The following is a 13,828-nucleotide window of genomic DNA, read 5'->3' on the forward strand; positions in this document are numbered from 1 at the left end:
ATGATGAAGAGTTAATTGATAGAATCTGCGTACAACACAGTGGTAGGTAACTTTGATTTAATCCAACAAGACTAGGTTACCAAGAGAGGTTTCATTTTAAGATTTTTAAACTTATTAGTGAAACAATTGGTTATCCTCATAAAGGTTATACTTATGACTCAAGAATTGTTATTATGTTGAAACTAAATGGATTTTGCCATTTTTATTGCTGGTTGTACAGTTAACCTAGTGCAAATTCTTTAATAGACAGAAAGCACACGGTATGATGTGTTGTAAATAAGCTGTGTTACATTTAAATGTTGAATTGCAAGTGAAGTTAAAACTGTGTTTGTTAAAATATTGATTATTTTGCTATCCTGAATTGAATACATTGTGTTTTGGGTCTACTCTTGAGTCAGACACCTGTCATCAGATTGTGATTTTGTATATTTTAAATGAAACCAATATCACAAATTATACCATCTACAAAAATGTAAAATCTTTTGTAGGCTTTTTTGGAGAAAATCGAAGATGTGTGATATGTATGGTCAAATTGGTCAACAGGTAACATGACAATGGTGTCTAATTATGCCCCAAACTCAAGTCAAGGTAAATTCTTGTTGACATTGATTGATATCATAACGTAAAAGGAGACCAGAGAAATGTTTTAGCTGCGCAATTCAAATAAACACTAAGGACCAGACGTACTAAAATGCAATTTTGTATTTCCTAAATAGCAACTTCATAGAAATCGATATTTAGGAAATGCAAAATGCTATGTACAGAGATTTCCGATTTCAAAGTAGGAATCAATATGAGGAAATCACAAATAAGAAATCCCATTGCATTTGTGTCAATGGGACAATTTTGCATTTCACAAATAGCGATTCTCTATTTGGGACATTGAAAGACAAGGATGGCAATGGACAAAAGCCCCCCCACCTTCTTGGTGCACCCCAAAAATAGTGGTGCACATGTAGAGCACACCTATGCTCAAAGGGCATGTGTGTGCTTTATTGCAATGTAAGAAAAGCATTTTGGGGTGCTTTTTTAAAATTGCATATGTTTACCATCAACTTCAAGTCGATGGCAATTGCATTTCCTAAATGTCCAAATTGCAATTTAGGAAATGCTTTGTACATCAGAATAGGAATCGCAAATAGGTGATCCAGATTTGCAATTTCCAATTCTGGGGATAGCAAATTGCGATTTCTACAGGGTAGAAATCACATTTTGCAATTTCCTAAAGGCCCTTGCACATCAGAAAAGGCCGCTTTGCATTTCTTAACGGCCCAATTTACCGATTCAGACTGTTAAGAAATGCCAAAGAGCTTTGTACATCTGGCCCTAAAAGATTAAAGAACACTAAAATTGTCTAGAGAAATAGTGGCCTTAAGGGGTCAGAATAATTTAATGCAATCTGAACAATCAGAAAGGGCATTTAAAGAACAGTTCCATGAAAGGTACAGTATGACAGGCAGGCTTTTGGCAATGAGGTTACATATGTAAAGGGAAAGGACTGAAATTCCAAGTGCAGTTAAAATGGGAGGTGGCACCATGAACAGAGAGATTTTTAGACTTCTACAACAAATTATGGGAAGCAAACAGACAATCAGAAATGTGATTCTATCTATACTGCTGTATACATTCTTGGGTTGGGCATAGTAGAGCGAGAACACCTGAACAGGAGATAACAATGATGGATGCGTAAAAAGCTGTAAAGGACCTTTCAGCCAATAAGGTGCCAGGCCCAGATGAGCTTACTACTGCTTTTTACAAGAGAATCTGCTCCAATTTTGCACCAGAATTGTCAAGGATCTACAACTCTGTTAAAGATAGAGGCTCTCTAAACTTTTTCACAAGAGGCATACATAACACTAATACATAAACCATGGATAACCAGGGAACAATATGAGTCCCATAGTCATATCTCATTGCTATATACTGACCTGAAAATATTTACTCACATTTTAGCACCCACAACGGTATTACAGATGCCACTTTTGATACTTAATGATCAAGAAGAGTTTACCAGACAATGTGAGAAGTCTTACACCTGGTAGTGAAACTAGACAAAAGGAAGCTTCCCATGGTAGTACTTGCCCTAGATGCAGAAAAGGATTTTTGACTAGGTTGATGCTCTTTTCTGGGATGTGTATTACAAACAGCAGGGATAGGCCTCATCATGCATGGTTATATATGGTTCTGTTATGGCCCCAAGGGCAAGAAGTATGATAAATGGGGATAAAACAGATACCTTTCCCCTGTCAAGGATAACAAGACAAGGATGCCCCTTTTTGCTGCCTGCTATTTTCTCTAGCAGTGGAGCCACATGCATAACATAAAATCAGACTTTCAGTTTGTATAGAGATGATGCCTATTAGCAAACAGCCCATAAAATAAAACTCTTTGCAGAGGATATCTTAATACCACTGAGATACCACGAGAAATATGTACCAAAGGTATTGACAATTTTGAAAGAAAATGGTGCAATCTCGGGCTTCTTGATAAACATAGGCAAATCTCAATTTAGGGGAATAGGGTTGGAATCTGGAATCAAGGAGTGGTTAGATATCTCCTTTCAGATGTGCCAAGTTAAAAAGTGTATAGGTGGGTGGGTGTGTGTGTGTGTGTGTATGTGTACGCTCACAAAAAAGAGCGAGTGTGTGTGTGTGTGTTTAACAACAATAGTCCGAACCCTCTATAAAAAGTAAATTATGCCCTGTTAATAACAAAAAGATACCTTAATAGGGGCCAGTCGCAGCTCGCAGGTGTTAATGGGGGTGGGGTGACGCTCACGGGGGGCACCAGTGGGGTGGCGGGGGGAGAAAATATTAATAACTTCAAAAAAAAAACTTACCTGTATGCACCGCCACGCCCGCTCCTCTGCTGCTGCAGGCACAGGCTCCTAGCCTGCCCTGCCGCCAATCCTGACACTGCTCAAAGCAGCGTGTTGATTGGCTGAGAGCGCCCAGACAGGGTGCTCCCAGGCAGACTGGCATCATGTGCAGGCTTCCTGCAGCCCAGCAACAGTATTGCTGGCTGGAGAGAGCCCTGTGCGCATGTGTGTTTGGCTGGCCTGAGACAGCCAGCCAAACATACATGCGCTCCGAGAGGGAGTACTGGGTGCTCCCCCTCACACGTGTCACCCCCGGCAGCCCGGCCCCTTTACAAGGAAATGATAACAAACACTGTTTGTTATCATTTCCTTGTAAAGGTTTTGCAGCTGCCGCTGCTGGCAGGGGGACAATGCTCCTCCGCCCTCATGGAGGAGCCGCCCCTGACGGGCCCATTTTATACATCCTGGTTGGGTGGGGGTCAGTGGCATTGAAAATTAATGTCCTCCACAAATTTTGCACTTATTCCAACCCCTTCTGCTAGGTACCCCCAAACAAGACCTACCGAAATTACAAGATGACTGTGACTCATCAATATAATGCGTGGAAGGGGTGGGTAAATGACCAAGACAGGTAAAGAAGCTGATTTGAGCCTCCAAAGGGAGAGGCTTTAGGTCACCCAGATTTAGAAGCATAGTGCAAAATTGCACAAATAACTACAGCATTCAAATGCTCAGTGACAAAACATTGGACACTTGTGTAGCACACATTATCGATTAAGTCATGGTTGGACGTCCTATGGCTTCCGAAACACCACAGACTTAGCGTTATGAACATATCTTAAATTGTGCACCCATTGATGGAGGTATGGGAGTGGATATCAAAAGGCACATAAATAACTACTTTCCCGTATTCATGCTCAAGATTCATCGAAATCCCGAGTTCATTTCAGCTCTGAAAGGAGATGACATCCATAAATGGAAGGAAGAAGAATGCAGAATGCTGAAAGAACACTCAAATAAAGGCTAAAACATTTCCTTTGCAACATTTAGCATTGCTAAATTCAAAGGCTCAACTATTTTCAATTAGGAAATTGGACTCTGCTCCGAACAGAGAGGCAGGACTTTTTTTTCAAAAACTGTTTACCAGATATAAATCAATCAAATGTTCAATCTCCAATGTCTATAAGATTCTGGTGTCACATAAGATCATGTGGGAGAAGGCATTAGTCAGAGAAGTAACTAAAAAAGAATGTCAAGACCTGAGACAGAACATACCCTAAACAGTACAGGGACACTCAATACATAATGAAATTTAACTAGTAAAGCACTCCTAGGAAGTCGACAATAATGTACCCAGGCCTGGTGGGAAATGTGAGAGGTGGTGTGGGACGGGGTAAACAAAGCAGTTATATGGCAGTCCTGTGCTAAGCTACAGATACTCTGGAAAGTGGTTTTGAATTATTTTAGGAAGGTGCTGTGTTCTCCCATTTCGAAGTATCCAGGTACCCCAATATTGGGTCTGCAACCACATATACTGAAAGGTATGTCACACATTGGCTTTAACCTTGCTTCATATATGCCGATAGATGAAAAACAGGAAATAGCAACAAAGTGGATGAATGTCTCTGCCCCATCCATTGCTGACTGGTCAAAGAAACTAGGGCTAGTGACAGAAATGCTGATGTACAATATCAGAGATGAATGAGGAAAATTTAGCAATATTTGGAAAGCACTATTGGACTGCTTATGAAAATGTTCCTCACGTCTGGTAGAGAGACGAGTTGTTTCTGTTTCTAGATCACATCGACACCTTAGCTACTTTAGAGTGTGTACCAGCTCATGGTTGGCAGGTGGATGGTGTTCCTCCCTTCCAGGAGAATACTGATAATGTATGACATCAATGGGAGTGTAATAAGCTGCACTTCGGATTGGTTACAATCACTACAACCAATAAATAAATAAATGTTTTGGGGGGCGGGGGGGCATTTGTTTACAGTAGTTTTGAGTGACTGTATAATGATTTTAGAAGCTCCTAAAGAAGCAAGCATGGACTTCTCGTTCGGACTGCTATAAACGTAATGATTCATGCACTCTTGTTGAACTGATATCCCCTCACCTCGAGACATGAACTTTATGAACACTTAGGACCTCATTATGAGTCCTGCTGCAATCCTGAAGGGTCTGGTAATGGGCTGGCCACTCCCTGATTATGAGATCCGCTGTAACTCCTTCAGGAGCCAAAGAAGTCAAAGTCTTCAGGTAAAATGTCTAGAAAAACATTCAGGATCGGTGAGGTAATGCAGACCCCTGCATGTTATTGCCCAAAATCCTGCAATCTGATGTTTTTCACCCTCCCAAAGTTACCAAACACCTGGCATTAGCAATTCCAGGAGAGCTGCGGGGGTATGAATATCAGAAGATGTATTTTGGAGGGCCCGTTCCGAACAGCCTTGAATTTATGATCCAATTTTAGCTCTTTCATGCCCTCTTTGACCAGGTCACTGACCAGGCACACTGGTCCAAATCCTTAATGTGTTTACATCTAATATTCAGGGACAGTGATGTGTTTTCAATATTGTAAAAGAACAGCAGCTCACTAATATTACTGCAAGTAATCTCTCTGACACACTCCAATTTCTCATACATGAGGTCCTGTTTTCATCTACAAAACGTTTTTTATGGATGCTGCATGAAACAAACACAACACTCTAGCCTCTGTCCTTTTAATGTTCCATAACCGAGGTTGTTGGAGCTGTAGCTACTGTTTGGGGCACCAAACTATGGGAACCCATATCGCAAAAGAAGATCAAACAATATCTTGGTTTGTCGAGTGATACATACAGACGCAGTCGAGTTCGAAGTAACAGTACGGGTAGGAAGATGCGCACACGTAAACATAAATCGGGGTTTAATATTTTGTTAGTTTAATAATGTTTACCTACAGCCATCTAGGTGTGTGGTTCCTTCTTTCAAGACGTCTCTGCTTTCCAGTGACAGACTTTATTGTGGCTACTCAACCTCATATGTGCAAAAAGGTCAGAATGAATGAATGACGGTCAGAACAATGCCATCTAACCATACAGGGAAGGGAGGAACTGGAACTAATCCTCACAAGGTGCCTAATTTACAGGCCTGGTGATAGCCTGGACCAGTTTTAGGGTTCAGGGACTGGATTACCAAGTAATAGACCATTAGGAAAACAAAGACATGCCTAACACAGAACATTAGTGAGTGCAACAGTAAGGCCTCTGAAAAGACTGGCAGGCACATCACATACAAATGCTAAAGACTTTCCTTATTTCTGCATGCTCACGCTGGTTGAAGTTGAATCAGAGGACCATCTCATGGAAAGCTGGTGATACCTCAGAAGGTAATTGCCAATGGGACAAAAACACATTTAGGATGAGAGGTGAACAAACAACAACCAGGGATGCCTCAAACACTAAGACAAGAACAAGAAATGAATTTGGGTCAAGAAGCAAGGTTAAAATTAAGGGTTCACAGCCTTACCTGCCCCCTTTGCCATGTAATACCTATATATGACGACATGCCATTGACCATAAAGAAGTGTGTATTTACAACTTTAACTCTACATGCGCCTGGATACTGGGTTAAGTTAAGAAGTGTGCTGAAGCAAATATAAGTTGGCTTTCAGTTTTTTAATTCACTTCGTTTAAAGTGCCTAAGCACAATACGGAGACCTGTTCTCACAAAGATGGTGTTTGCCGGATTCTGCCAAGCTTTGCCAACAATATGAGGACTGATACGGTACTCACAGTGTGGGATAAATATGCCCACACACACACAACTAAGAGGTGATAGAAACTATTCCCATTAAAGGTTCAGCAAATACTCAGCATGCTACATTTCAGTGCTCGTGGGTAGGAGCTTTCTGAGTTAATAGTGCTACACAAAGCTTTGAGCCCAGTAACCCCACAAGTGGTGGTAGGTTGTGTTTACCATACATAACCTAAGATTTGTATATGCAAAGTACACATTTGGTCTTTTGGTCTTTTGGCACCGAGATAACAGATGTTTATTGTTACCCAACTCAATAGAACATATTTCATCGACGTCGGAAGGATGAAAGGCTGAGTGGACCCAATGAGGTTCGAATCTGGGGCCTACAGGTTTGACACCTGCTTGTAGTTCGGTGGTGCTGGTCAAAGATTTGCTGCTGCTTTGGCAGATGCACTTACTCTAATAGGGGAGGTGAAAGAAGCAGCAATGTGGCTATTAACTATAACCTACTTTCACATCTGCACAGTCCTCTTGTGTCTCTTGGATACTCGTGTGCTCTCTGTATTTTCAAAATGCTACCACTTGGGCACATTAAACAGAATGTTTTGAGTTAGTTTGGGTACTAGAACACACCCGTTAGCAGACTTATCAATAACAAACTTCGTTTTAAGGAGCAATCTTACTACTTCCAGCACCTGGACTCACACTCTGCAGCTGGCCACGTCGCACTCAGGGCAACAATAGGGGGGACAGCATTCTAGCGTTGCTCCTCTGCTAGGGCTGCAGATGGACGCAAGGGGCCACCGTAGGTTGAGAGGGTGGGCCACCCCTCGGTTTATGGTCCCTAGGTGTCATGGGCGGAGGAGTGAGGCCAAGAGATCTCATAAGGGGTGGACTCTCAGGGCTGAGCCTCTTTGGAGAGAAGGTTAGCACCCCCCTTGACAAGAATGGAAGAGGTCCTAGTGGCCTTTACAACACGTTTTCGATTAAGGCACTGGCACTGGCACTTACTTAGTGGCATCTAACCACGTTTTATGGGGGAGAGGGGCTTACCAGTATGGCACCAACAATAATTCATGCAGGCTATACAACACTGGGGCATGCTCTTGGGCCGCCACTTGCAAATTCACCCACAACTGCTCCAAGTGTGCTGGGTAGCACCCAGCAGCCAATTGCAACAAAGGGGCCAAGACCGATAAGCCAATGGGTGCAAATGCCAGTGCAAAGCAGCCCGAATTGTCCAGAGACGCAACACACTACAATAGCACCTTCTCCCATAACCTTTAGCACCTTGGCCCGCATCCTTAAAGGCCACCCTAGAATAGCAGAGCGCGAGCTATTGTTCAGAGGTTTTAGTGAAGGCTTTAGGATCCCATACTCTGGACCGGCAGTCACAAGGCAAGCCAATAATTTACGCTCAGCCATGGAAGCTCCAGGGGTGGTACAGGAAAAGCTGGAGAAGGAGCGTCAATTGGGGAGGGTTGCTGGGCCTTCTGCCCAGCCACTCCTTCCAAATGTTATTGTGTCACCACTGGGGATTGTACCAAAGAAGGAGCAGGGCAAGTATAGGATGATCCACCATCTCTCTTACCCCAAAGGGTCATCCGTGAATGACTACCTGGAGGAGGGAACGTGCTCGGTTTGTTATGCTTCTTTTGATGAGGCAATCGGCCTAGTTCGAACAGCAAAGGAGCCCTCATGGCGAAGGCAGACATTGAGTCCGTGTTCCGCCTCCTCCCAGTCCACCCGAGTATTTTTTACCTCCTAGGGATGCAGTGGGCCGGCCAATAGTTCTACGACAAATGCATGCCCATGGGTTGTGCGGTATCATGTTCCTTATTCGAAACATTTGCATGCTTCCTGGAATGGGCTCTGAGGGAAAACAAACCCGCCGGGGAGTTCACTGCACTACCTAGATGACTTAATCTTCATCGGTAAGGCAGGTTCCACTGAGTGTAGCCCAACCCTCATTGCATTTCAGCTCCTGAGTCAGTCATTGGGGGTGCCATTAGCACCAGGAAAGACTCAGGAATGAACTGAGTGTTTGACATTCCTGGGCATTGAGATTGATTCAACTGAAGGGATGTGCAGACTGCCGGAAGACAAAGTCATGGCTCTGCAAGCTGACATTCGGCAGGTGCTGATCAAGGACAAAGCAACGCTAGCCACAATTCAGAGCCTACTAGGCAGGCTAAACTTTGCAGCAAGAATAATACCAGCAGGCAGAATCTTTGCCAGGCGGCTGGCAAGGGCAACAGTGAAGATTAAGAAAGCCCACCACTTGGTGCGCCTTAGTGCAGGCCTGAAAGAGGACCTGCGCATGTGGCTGTCCTTTCTAGAAGAGTTCAATGGTGCGCTGTTGTGGCACACTCCGTGGTGCACCAGTCAGCAACTCCAGCTCTTCACTGACGCATCGGGGAGAGAGGGTTTTGGTGCCATTCTAGACAGTAAGTGGTGTGCTGCGAAATGGCCCAATGCATGGAGGAAGCCTGGACTCACAAAAAATATTACTGTGCTGGAAATGTTCCTAATTGTCCTGTCTCTCTATCTGTGGCCGCAAGTGCTAGCCAACAGGAGGATTACATTCTGGTCAGACAACATGGCTGTAGTACAGGTCATTAATTGCCAGTCGGGAATTACCCGGTATTGGTGGGGCTGCTGAGGGAACTGGTAAGAGGTTGTCTGTTGAGAAATGTGGAATTTCGTGCGTGGCATGTTCAAGGGGTGAAGAATGTAGCCGCTGATGCTCTTTCTCATTTTCAGTGGGCGAAATTCCGGGCATATTGCCCCCAGGCGATGGAGGAGATGACGCCGTTCAAGGCAGAATGTGACGCTTAGTACAGTGGAACAAAGGATAGGGGTGTTGGGTGAGTTATCACTGGCCCCTGATACCCGAGCCAGATACAGGGCGTGTTACAACAGGTTTACATCAGTGACCCGTTCCTTGGGAGCTGGGGAGGACCATCTCCCGGCCAGAAGAGTGCAGCACTTTGTGCTTTGGGCGAAAGACAATGGGAAATCACATGCATGGGTTTCAAGGCACCTGGTGGCAATCGCCCATTTTTCAAAGCTAAGGGGGGACGGGGATCCAACTGCAGGCATTCTGCTGAGGGCAGCACTGAAGGGATGGACTAGAAAAGAAGGAAAGACACCGGACCAGAGGGCACTCATTGATCTAAACATGCTGAAGGGATTGGTGGGGGCACTCACGGTCATCTGTAACACACAGTACGAGGAGCTGTTATTCTCTCCCACATTTTCCCTAGCCTTTTTTTTGAGTGTCCAAGACTTCAGAATTAGTGGCGAAAGCAAAGAGCGACACTTAGGGCCCTAAGGTCGGTTGACCTCAAGATGGGTCAGGACATAGCTGAACTGAAAGTGCGGCGCTCAAAATCTGACCAGAAAGGGAAAGGCACGGTAGTCTGTTTGAGAAGGCTAGGGGACCCCAAGTGTTGCCCGATAGAGCTGCTCGTGAGGTATGCAGCATGCCATCCCAGGCAACCAGGATACTTATTGCTTCACCAAGATGGCCAGCCTCTCACACAGTTTCAATACAGAAGGGTCCTGAAGTGGGCACTCGCAAAGGCGGGATACCAAGGGCGTGAATGGTCAACACATTCCTTTAGAATCAGGGCTGCCACCATGGCCTTTGAGGAAGGTCTGCCTCCGGGGGCGATTAAATGGATTGGAAGGTGGCAGTCTGACAGTCGGTACATTCAGACTAGAGACAGGGACGGGTTGTCATCGCAACCTCCCCAACGGCAGAGCATTTAGTGATACGTGGGGACATGAGGATTGCATGGGGTCCTAGAGGGGAAAGAGACATGACTAGGGTGCCAAACGTGTTGTATGCTTTGTAGTATTGTTGTGCAAAAGCATATATATTGCAATCACAGATGTCAATAAAGTGTGTGGTAATACTTACCTTCTCGTTCAATTAGGAGTTAAGACAGTATGGGTGATGGGCCACTCCTTGGTGGCCAGAGCAGAACACCGGCCCAGAGAGAGGAGTTGGAACCATGGGTTCAGTAACGTTGAACTGTCCTGGATAGGAAGCCCAGGAATGAGATGGGCCATGCTGGAACCTATAGTTGGCCAGCTGGTGGGGAAGAGAGGGTTTAAGCCTAACATTCTGCTGTGGGGAAAGGACCTAACAGCCTGTGGGATCCTGTTGCAGGCCATGTGGCAGGGTTTTGACAAGATTGCCTCCCTTATGGAAGACGGGGAAATAATGTGGTCTGAGATTATCCCACCTGGGGTGTGGCAGGGAGCCAGATCACCTGCAGCTATTGAAATGTCCAGGTGGAGAATCAATCGGTCCCTACAGGAATTTGCAATGCAGCATGGATTCGGTTTTATCAGACATACCCTGCTCAGTAGACACCTGAGTGGTAATTTTGCGCCAGATGGGGTACACTTGTCTGACGCGGGCACAGACATTTTTCTACTAAACATTAGGGAAGCTCTAGAAAGAGCAGGTTGTACGTAGCGGGTAAGGGAGGAGCACAGGTGGGGGGGCCTCAGTTATCGCGAGGTGCCATCCACAAGGCTTTGCGGGGTTACAGGGCGATCCTAAAGCTTTAAAATTAATAAAAGGCCTCCAGATAGTGATTCTTGGAGCCAAAAGCAATTCCTCAGGTCACTGGGAGTCTTTACGGCGGGGCCTGGGAGGATGCGATGGCTCTCCTTAATCCCTCAAGGGACAGTTGGAATCCTGAGCAACTATGGAGACTGGCCGGGCTCTCGCTCTGACTTGTCCGGAGCATGACACATAAGTAAAGGAGGACAGTGGTAACCCACGATAAAAGAACGAGCTGTCAAGAATCTAAATGGGTTGGTGCGGAGAACACCAAACGGGACAGCTCTAGCTTTCTCAGGATGGGTGACGGCCATTTAAGGAACTCACCTCTGACGCCTGGATTGCCCGTAAGCTAACCCAAACTGTGTAATCAACAAACCTGAGAAACTGTGTACCCACAAATGGTGTTCCTGGCATTTATTATGTTGCATACACTGTATTGTTGTAAATCTATAGGTCTACACACCCTAAAGGGCTAGGGGTAGCAACGCTAAGGAAGTACACACTGTGACTGGACACAGTAGCGATGGCTCTACAAATTCCACGCTTGTCTAGAAAGACTTTCTAAGTTTTCACAATGGTCTTTGGTGTTTAGATAGAGTGTGCTGTTGTCAGGGCATTGACCGCTCCATGTTCCCTTTGTTCTGCTGTATTGCTGCTGGGTACAGCGAGGCCTGATACAGCTATAAATGAGCGGACTCTGGACACTCTGGGCCTCTAGCCCACACTGCAGACTCCACTGGAGAAGATCCAGATCCAATCACTTCCTACAAAGTGACTTGTGCAATCCACAGTTTTTGTTATAGTTTTTTGGAAAGGTTTCAATTGCTATATATGTTTTCCTTGATTTATTAAGGTTCAGAAATATATGTTCACATATGTATAGACTCCATGATTTACCGTATGCGAAGTGCTGAGAAGGCGTTTGCATCTCCTTGTTTTTGTTGCACAATCATCCAGTTCTTCAACTACCCATCGTTCAGCTGAGTTAATCAAACACTTTAAGAGGTTCACTTTTTCTTGCTCTATGTAATACTGAGAAACATAGAACACGATGTTAAAGTTAGGAGGACAAGCCGCAAGACTTTGTCAGCCGCAGTGTGTGAGTGTGACTTCAGAGTGTGCCGCGCTGAGATAGGTTGGTAAGTGAGAAGAGTCGTGAGCGGATTGGCAGCCGTCCATAAGAGGCAATTGGTTGAGCAAGCGGGTGAAGGGAATCTTGGGAGTAAAAGTCATTTCATTATTGAATTGAAATAACTAAAACAGACAAAATGAAGTTTTTCAAGGTGTTTAGAAGTGCAATGAAGGGTGATTCTTACATTAAGGCATCAGTGGAGGAGCCGACCCCACCGGAAAATTCTCCGACTTATATTGTTATGGAGGAGCGAGGTGTAGCACCGTGTCTTTGGTTGAAGCAGTGGTGTAAGCTAACAAAGAAGCGAGGATTCTTAGCGTTTCCAGAGTATGGAACATTCAATTTGAGAATTTTAGAAGAATTGCAAATGGCATTTTATGAAATGAAGCCATTACCGAGACCAGCACAGTTTGAGGCTTTAGCGGTTTGGGAGCTGGTGGCCAGACAGCAACAAGAGATGAAATTCAAGAAGAGAATGAAAAGAGTAGAAAAATCCTTAGCTGAAGCTAGGTGGGATTGGGAACAGAAAAGGTGGAGAACAGAGACGCTACAGTGAATTAAATTGTTTCCTGCAATTACGGAAGAAGACGAGACAGAGAAGGAAGATAATGCTAAAGAGAGTGAAAGTGCAGGGACAAAGAAAAAGAGAAAGTCATGTAGATGATGAGGACTCTGATGTTGAGGGCGTTATTACGCAAGCTGTTGAGGGATCGACCCTCCACCCTATGGGACTTATTCAGGGGGTCCAAGTACTAGTGCTGCTACAATTGCTCCAGCAGAAGTATCAGGAGCAGAAGGGGCAATACAGACAGTGGGCAGATACCAGGGGTAGTACAGAGTACACGTAATGCGTGGACTACTACTGTGGTCCAAGCACAAATGCATCCACCATCGGTACAGAAAATGTATCCAGATGTGCCAGTCCTTGAGACGATTTCGAACTTAGTGGTGCCATTGGAGCAAGTGCTCCCAAGGCCAATGCTAGGTCAGACCGAGCCAACTCCATTGTTATTGCCTCCGGCACAGCCACAGAGTTTGCCGAAGTTTACACCGATAACAGGAACACAGTCAGATGTTACACTGGGCATGAATAAGGCGATGGGAGTAACCTTTCCACAAGGTGCAAGTGTCAGGGCAGCTCCAGATGCAATATCGCTACCGATTACTGTTGGTCCAGCGGTACCCTTATTTGCGCAAAAGAAAGTGAGTGCAGGAGATCAGAGTGAAATGTCACAGAGTATTGTGAGAAGGGGAGTGAGTGATTCTGGGTAGATGCTGTCAACTGTGGGTCAGATTTTCAATGGATCTAGACCGCTAATGGATCTTAGTCCACTTGTAGCACTTCCAGATGCAGTAAATGGTCTGAATGCGAGTCAAAGTTTGAAACTTTTGACGCCGCACACTCCAGGTGCAGTGATGCAACAGGTACCTGTGCCAAATGCAAGTAACATTTAACTACAGGGATTGTCAGCGCTGCAATTGAGTGAATGGTTAGACAGTCTAAATATACCTCAAAATGCATCAAAGGGTGAGGAGCAGATAAATTGTGTGAGGT

The 13,828-nt window shown here is 44.9% G+C and overlaps 1 protein-coding gene and 1 pseudogene across 3 annotated transcripts in view; one reads left to right on the forward strand and one right to left on the reverse strand.

The window, feature by feature from the left end:
• The window catches only part of CAMKK1 (calcium/calmodulin dependent protein kinase kinase 1), a 1,090,978-nt gene that overhangs the window by 149,964 nt on the left and 927,186 nt on the right, over positions 1 to 13,828 (reverse strand). The window lies entirely within an intron of this gene.
• Positions 7,476 to 7,595, forward strand: LOC138286824 (U6atac minor spliceosomal RNA; annotated as a pseudogene).

Source organism: Pleurodeles waltl, chromosome 3_2 (genome assembly GCF_031143425.1).
Source record: "Pleurodeles waltl isolate 20211129_DDA chromosome 3_2, aPleWal1.hap1.20221129, whole genome shotgun sequence".
In the NCBI taxonomy this organism is placed as follows: Eukaryota; Metazoa; Chordata; class Amphibia; order Caudata; family Salamandridae; genus Pleurodeles; species Pleurodeles waltl.